Below are 9,110 nucleotides of genomic sequence, written 5' to 3' on the forward strand. Positions count from 1 at the left end.
ACTTATACAACATTCAAAATGTGTCAATTCTAAACAAAACAAACCATGTTTTGATACTTTTAATGATTTTGTGTACGCTTAAATATAGTGATAAAATATGTTAGGTGTAATTACATACTAAACTAAATATATAAACTGTAAAGAAATGACTTTTTTATTAATTATTGTGCATTACATTTGTACACAAGGGAAAACATTTGCATTTTGTTCATTTACTTAAAAGGTGTTATATAAATAACTTTTAAATACATTTAAAACTGTTTTTTTTTTCAGACTATAATTTGTTATTGTAAGAAGTAAGTTATTATAAAATAGAGAAAAAAACACAGCTCGAATGCTAATCTGTATTTTTTAGATTTTTAGCCTAAAGCAGTGAAGCCTTTTAACAGTATCAAAATGTTATACAAGGACTTAAAATAAAACTAATAAAATTAAAATAAACTACAACATTTATACCATAAAAATTTAACTTAGATATTTTTTTTGCTCAGCGGGCCACATTTACATGCTCGCGGGCCGCATAAATTTCTTTCGCGGGCCGCATTCCATTCAAAAAAAAATTGTACTCGCGGGCCGCAGATTGACCCTTCAAGGGCCGCAATTGGCCCGCGGGCCGCAGTTTGCCGACCCCTGCTTTAAATTTTTCACCAGTTTTCATTAGTTTTCTTTTAATTTAAAAAAATATAGTTTAGATACTTAACAAAGCCTTAATGTTTCAACAAAGATTCACCTAATATCATCATTTAGTATAGGTTAAGTTAAAACTTAGTTGTGGTTATTTGTGTAGGTAAATTATATATTGTAAACATTCAAGTGACCTTGTAAGTTTATTATTTAAGTAACACCTACACAAAGTAAGAAGTGTAATGGAACACCAGTTGCACTTAATTTAGTTGAATACTTTATTATTTTGAAAAAACTTAAAATAATCTGATGAAATATTTCTTAAGCCTTATGTATATTGAGTTTTGGCAGTGCAAGCTTTCAAGCCTTGCTGCTGCTAACATGAAGACATTTGTATTTCTTGTTTCTATTGTAAAGATATTTTTAAACCTAGTTATTCCTTACAAGTAGTTTATTTTTCAAGTTCTAAGTAGTTAAAAAGTAAAATACTTTTATATATTCTTTAAATATTTCCTGATATATTTAGTTCTTGTGTAAAAGTTTTGACAACATTTAAAGTACTTTCTAAGTATGGTGTTTTTTGTATATTAAATAGTATTTGCAACTGTTCTTTAATATAAAATATGTTCAGTCATTATTATGCTTAGTTTTATAAATATTAGCCACACATGCCAAAAAACCTGAAAACCTTGAACAACCTGTAAAAACCTAGAGTTTGAAAATTTAGGCTAAAAATTAGGAAAAACCTGAAGTTTTATACAAAATCACTAAAAAAAATTTGTAAAACCTGAAATTTTTAACAATTTGAATTTTTTTAAGTAGCACATTTTACATAATTTAAGATGAGCTTTAATGTTTCCACAAAAGTTCACTTAATATCTTTGTTACTTGGTGTAAGTTTGTTATATATTGTGATCATTTAAATAACCCTGTAGGTTTATTATTTAAGTAACACCTACACCAAGTAAGAATTGTAATGAGATACCAGTTACACTTATTTAGTTTATTACTTAATTATGTTTAACAAAATTACATTTAGGATAAAAAAACAATCTGTGAAATACTTCCTAAGCTATATTCCTTATGTATATTGAGTTTAGGCAGTGCAAGCTTTCAAGCCTTGCTGCTGCTAACATGAAGACTTTTGTATTTCTTGTTGTTTATTGTAAAGATAATTTTAAACAACATTGTTCCTTACAAGCAGTTTTTTTTATTAAAATTTTAATTAATTAAAAAATATAGTAATATTTATATACTCTTAAAATATATTCCTGTTAAATTTAATTTTTTTGTAAAAGTTTTAACTACACTTAAAGTGGTGTTTTTTGTATATTTGTTAGTATTTGCAACTATTCTTTAATATAAAATATGTTCATACATTGTCATAACTAGGTTTATAAAGTTTAGCCACAAGTATTATTTACAGGGTTGTCAAACAACCTGAAAACCTAGGAAAAATTGGAATGCTGCAACTTAGGCTAAAAATCTAGAAAAACCTGGAATTTGAGAAACTTTGAAAATAAACCTGGAAAATTCTAGAAGTTTGAAAAAAATCACTTTAAAGTCTTGAACAACCTGGAAATTTTATTAATATGAACATGTTAAGTAGTAAAATTTTGATATGACTCAAAAAATATATCCTATAGATAATTTTTGTTTGTCATAAAAATAATTTTTTATTTAAAAACAAATTTAAAGTAGCTTTACAGTATCTTTTCAATTTTTTCTAAATACTTAACACAGGTTTTGACCTTAAACTTAACTTTAAATTAAAAAAAAAAGATCCAAAAGTGTACTTTTAAAAACCTGGAGGAACTTTTGAAAACCTGGTGAAAGTTTGCAAAAAATATTTGGTAATCATGTACTTATTATTATTATTTTTTTATTGCTTATTAGTATGGTTGTAAAACTTAGTATAACCATTACAAGTTATTAACCAATATCTATAGCTTATAGTGTATTGAGGCAAAAATAAAATGTCTGCTTTTATACTTAAACTTAAAAACTGTATTTAATGTACTATTATTATTTGTAATAATGTAATGTAAATATATTTGAATAATAGTATAATTATTTAATATTTTTTATATAAATTATATTTAGATATTTTTGACTAAAACATTTAATCTTTCTAGTGATAATATGTTATCTTTATTGCGCTTTACCATATATCAAAAGTACATTATAAAATTTTTTAAATTGTCCTACAGCATCTAAATTTTAAAATAATGACCGTAGTTATATTTATAAATTGTAATGTACCCCTGGAGGTTTTAGGCGTTTTAGGAGCTTATAGGCATATATTATTATTATATCAACTATATTTTGTTTTAATACAAAAATAAAAGTGAAAGGCTTCATAAAATGTTTTCTTTGAATTTAGTAATCACAATAACTAGCTATTTTCATAATTAGTTTACGCACTTTTAAGTTCCATTATCTAATATTTTACTTACATTACTTACATACAGACCTCATTAAACAATTAAATATCAGTTATTCGAGCAAACAAATTTAATAAAAACTGACAAACCTAATAACTTGTTAATTATCTACAGCTATCATTGTAAAGTAAACAAACAAAATGCTTAGATGTAGACCAGCGGACAGTTATGAAAAATTGAGAAGATCGGACAAGGCACTTTTGGGTTAGTTAAAGTTTTTTTTTTCAAATTTCAGGGTTTCTTTACACTGGTTGTATATCATACTAGAAATTGCAATTGATTTTCTTGTTTGCAGTTTTAAAGTAACATCATGTTTTTTGGTATTTTTTGATCATTTTAATGAGAGCAGAATATATATTTTTTGACAAATTATTCAAACCAACTTAACAACTTTCATAAGAAACTTGGACTTAAGAAACTTTAAAAATAGCCTGGAAACACAAGAAACTTTAGATAATTTTTAAATGTAAAGTGTAGACATTTCTTTATGTACAAAATTCTATTATGAAACAAAAATATCACAATTTTGTTTTCAACACGTTTAAAGTAACTTCGTAGCTTCTTTGCAAAAATTTTTTTTACCTTAAATATAATTATATACTGACAATAAACTAAAAAAATTGTTCTTTAATAAATCTGGAATATTTTACTGTAAAAAATCTTCTGCAACCCTGTACATATATATATATATAGAGAATTAGAAAAGTTCAAGGCAAAGAAAGTATATATTAACAAATAATAACAATATGCTTAACAAAAATTACGTTTGTTATTTTGAATAAACAGAGTAGTGTTCAAAGCAAGGGAAAAAGCAACTAAAAATGTTGTTGCGTTGAAAAAAGTTGTCTTGGAAAATGAAAAATAAGGGGTTTGTGTGTAAAATACGTTTACTATATTTAAAAGTATTATAATTAAATTTTATATTTTATGTTATTCTATTTTTATTTTATTTTATGTTTTTATGTTATTTAGTTTTTTAATAAGTGTTTCAGTTTGAAAATAAAATATAATGGACAAAAAAGGGGTGGTATTATAATAAAAAATAATTTGTTTAGTTAAAATTTAATTAAAAAAAAAGTAGTAAAGGTTAAAAAATAACAAGTTATGAGTAGGAAGCTTAATGTTTTTAGTTTTTAACTAATTAAATTTTCTTTAAACCTTCGGTAACAAAAATTATTTTTACAAATAGTAAGGATTAGTATTGTCGTAATGATTAAAGTATTTTTTATTTGTTTTATAATGTTGTTCTACTTATAAAAAATGAAAACTTTAATTTTGAGTTTAGATTTAAATAACCTTTAAAAGTAGCAAAAAAATATAATAATTCAGCTGTCAGTGTTCTAACTTTAGATTATTCAACTCTATTAAAAAATACACCTGTATTAAAATAAAGATGTTAATTTTACTCTATAAAAAAATAATATTAAGTTACAAAAGCTGTTAGTGAGTCAAAACTATTCTGTTTTAGTTTATTTTCTTTTTGTTAAAATGCTATGTAAAGTATGTAAGCATTATTTTATAAATTTATCAAATTATCAGTTTCTATAACCGCGTTGAAATGTTTTAGTTTAATTATAACCGGGGTGCCAAAAAAATTTGGAATCCTGGATAAACCTTGAATTTAACAATTTAGGCTAAGACACCTCTTAAAACCTGGAATTTGAAAAATTTCGAAAAAAAAAGCTGGGATTATCAACAAAATCACTAAAAAAGCTGAAATTTTAAACAAAAGTCACTTAAAAACCTAGTATTTTAACAAAATTTTTATAAAACTTGAAACGTTAAACAATGTTTACATATCAATTAGTAAAACTTTGATTTGACACGAAAAATCTATCATGTAGATAATAAATTTTTATCATCATCAATTTTAATTTTTTCAAAACACATTTGAAGTAGCTTTACAGTGTCTTTAAAATTTTGTAATACTGCTTAACACAGAATTTTACCTAACTTTAAACTAAAACCAGAACCATAAACAAGTACTTTTAAAAACCTGGAAGAAGCTCAGAAAACCCTAGAGAAAATTCTAAAAAACATTTAGCGACCCTGTTTAAAAACGTTTAATAGTTATAATTGACCATAACACTTTTAAACTTTATAATTTTTGTTACTTGATATGAATACATTATTTTTTTATTTTAAATTAGGTTATTTTAATATTTAACTATTAATAATGAAAAGTAAATAAATGTTGTGATGATTTTAAACTAGTATTTACACAACTAAGATTAGTACTTTACTTTTATTTTATCAAATTTACAGTTCCCATAATTCCGCTAAGAGCGATCTAAATCTTGCAAGAGTGTATTTCTTTTTAAAAATAAGTAAACCTTAAAGTTTAAAATATCAGAAAATACAATTTTATATACTTTTTTTTGTTTATCAGTTCCAAATCACTGCTCTGAGAAAGATCAATGTCATGCAATTGTCTATCTTTCTCTAAGAATGAGCAACTTGTTATGTTTTTTATATAAATCAATACAGAAATCATATTTTAATGACTTTTTACACAAAAGTTTCCAATTACTGCTCTGAGGGAGATAAAAATCTTGCAAGCTCTCCATCATAAGAATGTGGTGGATTTGATTGAAGTTGTCAGATCTAAACCTTCAACCCTAAACAAGTATGTTTATGTAGTTTTGTTGACTTTCAATAAATTGTTAACATTTGTAAATTTTGTGCAATTTTATATGCTTGTGCAAGTTAGACAGCTAACCTATGTCAGTTATATAAAAAATGTTGGATTCTGCGAAATTTGTTACAAATATTTTTGTAAAACCTGAAAAGTAACGATTTTATGAAATTTAGTGTAGTGTTAATATAATTGTGTGTAGTACAAACCACAATAAATATCAAATAGTGCAAAATAAAAACATGGAAAGCTAGAAAAACCTGGATTTGTTAGTTTTTGCTCAAAAAACCTAGAAAAACATAAAATTAAAATATTTTAAACTACTAACCTGGAAATTCGAACAAAATTCACTAAAACCTGTAAAAAGTTGGAATTATAAGCAACTTTTAAGTTTTAAGTAATTAAATTTCAATTTGACACATATAATCGATCGTAAAGATTTAAAAACGTTATAATCAGAATTATTTATTAAAAACACATTTAAAGAAGCTTTAAGATATCCATTTAATGTAGTTTAGCATTAAAGATATACATTTAACATAGTTTTTCGCCTTAAACTAAAAATATACCCAAAGACGTTAAATATAGAAATCCTAGAAGGAATTTGCCAAAAATATTTGTTTACATGTCTAGTTATATATATACATGTTTTCACTGACTACAAATAAATTTGTGTCATAAAAAATGTTTTGAGTTTACTAATACACAAAATAGTTTTAGTGAGAAACTACTTATACTGTTGTATTTTTATCATCAACAATACGTTTTTCCTTCAGATTCGGAAGCGTTTATTTGGTGTTGGAATTTTGCCAACACGATTTGGCAGGTCTTCTCTGCAATAAAAATATAACGTTTTCACTCGGAGAAATTAAAAAGGTTAGTATATTTACAAGTTTTCATATGGTAAAATAAAAAGATTTGTTAAATTATGTATGTAGTGTTGCAGAAAATCATGAAATTTGACAATTTAGGCAAAAATTCCTAAAAAAACTAAGAACCTAAAAACATTGAAAATAACTGTAAAAAAAAGAAATTTTGAACAAAAGTCAATAAAATACGTGTAAACCCTAGGTTTTTAAACTATTTTTACATGTTAAGTAACGAAATTTTCACAAAGTTCAAATAATTTGTCATAAACATTAAAATTTTGTGTCACTTAAAATTTTCCTTTATTAAAAAATACCTTTTAATTAGCTTTACAGTATCTTTTCTATACTGTTATACTATTTATGACTACTTTTTTAACTTGAGATAACTTTATAAGAAAAATGGACCAAAAACTTGTTTTTTATAAACTTGTAAGTAAATCAAAAAACCTTTTGCACCCCATGTGAAAAAGCATGCATTATTTGGTTTTCTAAATTATGTATTATAAATTGTATGAATAATTTTAACTGATATACACCTAGTAGCTTGTAAAATGACAGTGATAAGCTTGGACTTATAAAATTATTTTTAAAGCAACAGAAATAAGTAAGAATAAAGTAGTTCAAAACTTTATTTTTAAAATTGTTTCAAGTTTGCTAATAATTTAGGAATTCACATCAATTTTAGTTGAATATCTTGTGTAGACACACTTATTACTGGCACTACAAAACTTTAGTTGTAACTAACTAGTTTAATAAGGAACTCTAGAAAAGTATTATAATAATAAATTATAATATTCACTATCAAATATTTGTATATGTAAAATGAATAATGTAACAAAGTTCTTATTCTAAGTATTCTAAAATAATAGATTAATAAAATAAAATAATAGTATTCTATTGTTAATAGATAAATGTACAATAATCATAAACTTAACCCTTATTTTATAAATAAACAAGTAATGTAAAAACTATTAGAAGGATTATTCTATTCTAATTGCTTGTTGACAAATAATTTGAATAATGTTTAATACAGATAAACTTCTTAATTAATTTACATAAACAAATAATGTACTAATTACTAGAAGGAGTTTTTTACTTGCATTATAACAACTATAGGTAAAAGAATGATATAAACATATAGTTTTTGTTATTTAAACAGATAATGTACCAACTATTTGATGGATTATTCTCCATGCACCGCAATAATATAATACATCAAGATATGAAAGCAGCCAACGTTCTCATAACAAAAGATGGAACACTCAAACTTGCTGATTTTGATTAGCTAGGTTAGGAAAAAATTAATAATATAAAAAATGAGTTATTGGCAACTACAAAAGACGGAACGCTCAAACTTTCTGTTTTCGGCCTTGCTAGGTTATAATTAGTTGTTTATTTACAAATAAGATGATTTTTACATAACATGGCTCAATAAAACTTGCTAATTTTGGATTAGCTAGGTTATTATTAGTCGATTTTGCAATATAAGATATTGCAGAGTAGCTTGTTTCATTTTAAACTATTAATACCTCAACACATATTTTCTAGAAGGTTATAGCTACAAAAATAAATTTAAATTGATTTTAAAATTGTAGGTTTGGTTGCCTAGGTTAAAATATATACTCATCAGCCTAACTTTAGGGTTGATAAAGTTTACTCTTTTAGGAGGGTATAGCTATGAAAAATAATTATGATATAAAACTTAAAATAAACTCAAGTTGTTAGCGTCAGAATAGTTTTTAAATTTTGAATCAGCCATCTAGTAAAACCCCAAAAAAACTTATTCTAAATCTTGATACTATATTAAAAAGAGTTTCTTTTCAAAACTTGATATATGATTAATCTATTAGCCTTAAAGACTGCCTAATTCAGGCTAGTCTGTATTTTAAGTAGCATCTCAGCCTTGTTTTAAGTTTTTTGCAAAGCTCAGGAAATTTCTGATGTGTTTCCTAAATCTGTGCTTGATTTCTGTTAGGTTTTTCTGTTGTTATTGTAAGTGTTGAAGTTTTTTAAACTGTTATTTTTTTCGAATTTTGTTCTTGTTACACTTAAATTTTTTTAAAAAAACAAATCTGACTCAGACTAGTTATTTTATTTAAAAACAACTTGCTAAATGTTTATTGTTATTATTTACCTGAAAATTGTTAACAGCTAATTGTTTTATATTAAAAGCTGTAATAATAACTTTAAAAAATCAAATTATAGTTTATTTTAAACCCTAATCCAATACTTGAATTTTTTTTTATCAATTTTTAAATATTTAAAACTATATAAAAAAATGGAAACTAATAAAAAAGTTAAAAAACAATTAATTAAAACTTCTATGTATATTTATTACAATCAGACATGTTTAATATCAATTGAATTAAATAAAGTGCTTTCTGGATATTTCTTTAACTTTTTGTGAAAATTCTACAAATCTGTGAAAAAGAAAACACGAAATTATTCAAAAAACTTCTTACATCGAGAAAGCAAGTACAAATAAATACAACAAATACAAAAAATATATATTTGTTATTTTTGTTTTATAACAGTTAT

This window comes from Thalia democratica, chromosome 2 (assembly GCF_965202585.1).
Source record: "Thalia democratica chromosome 2, ktThaDemo2.hap1.1, whole genome shotgun sequence".
Classification (NCBI taxonomy): domain Eukaryota; kingdom Metazoa; phylum Chordata; class Thaliacea; order Salpida; family Salpidae; genus Thalia; species Thalia democratica.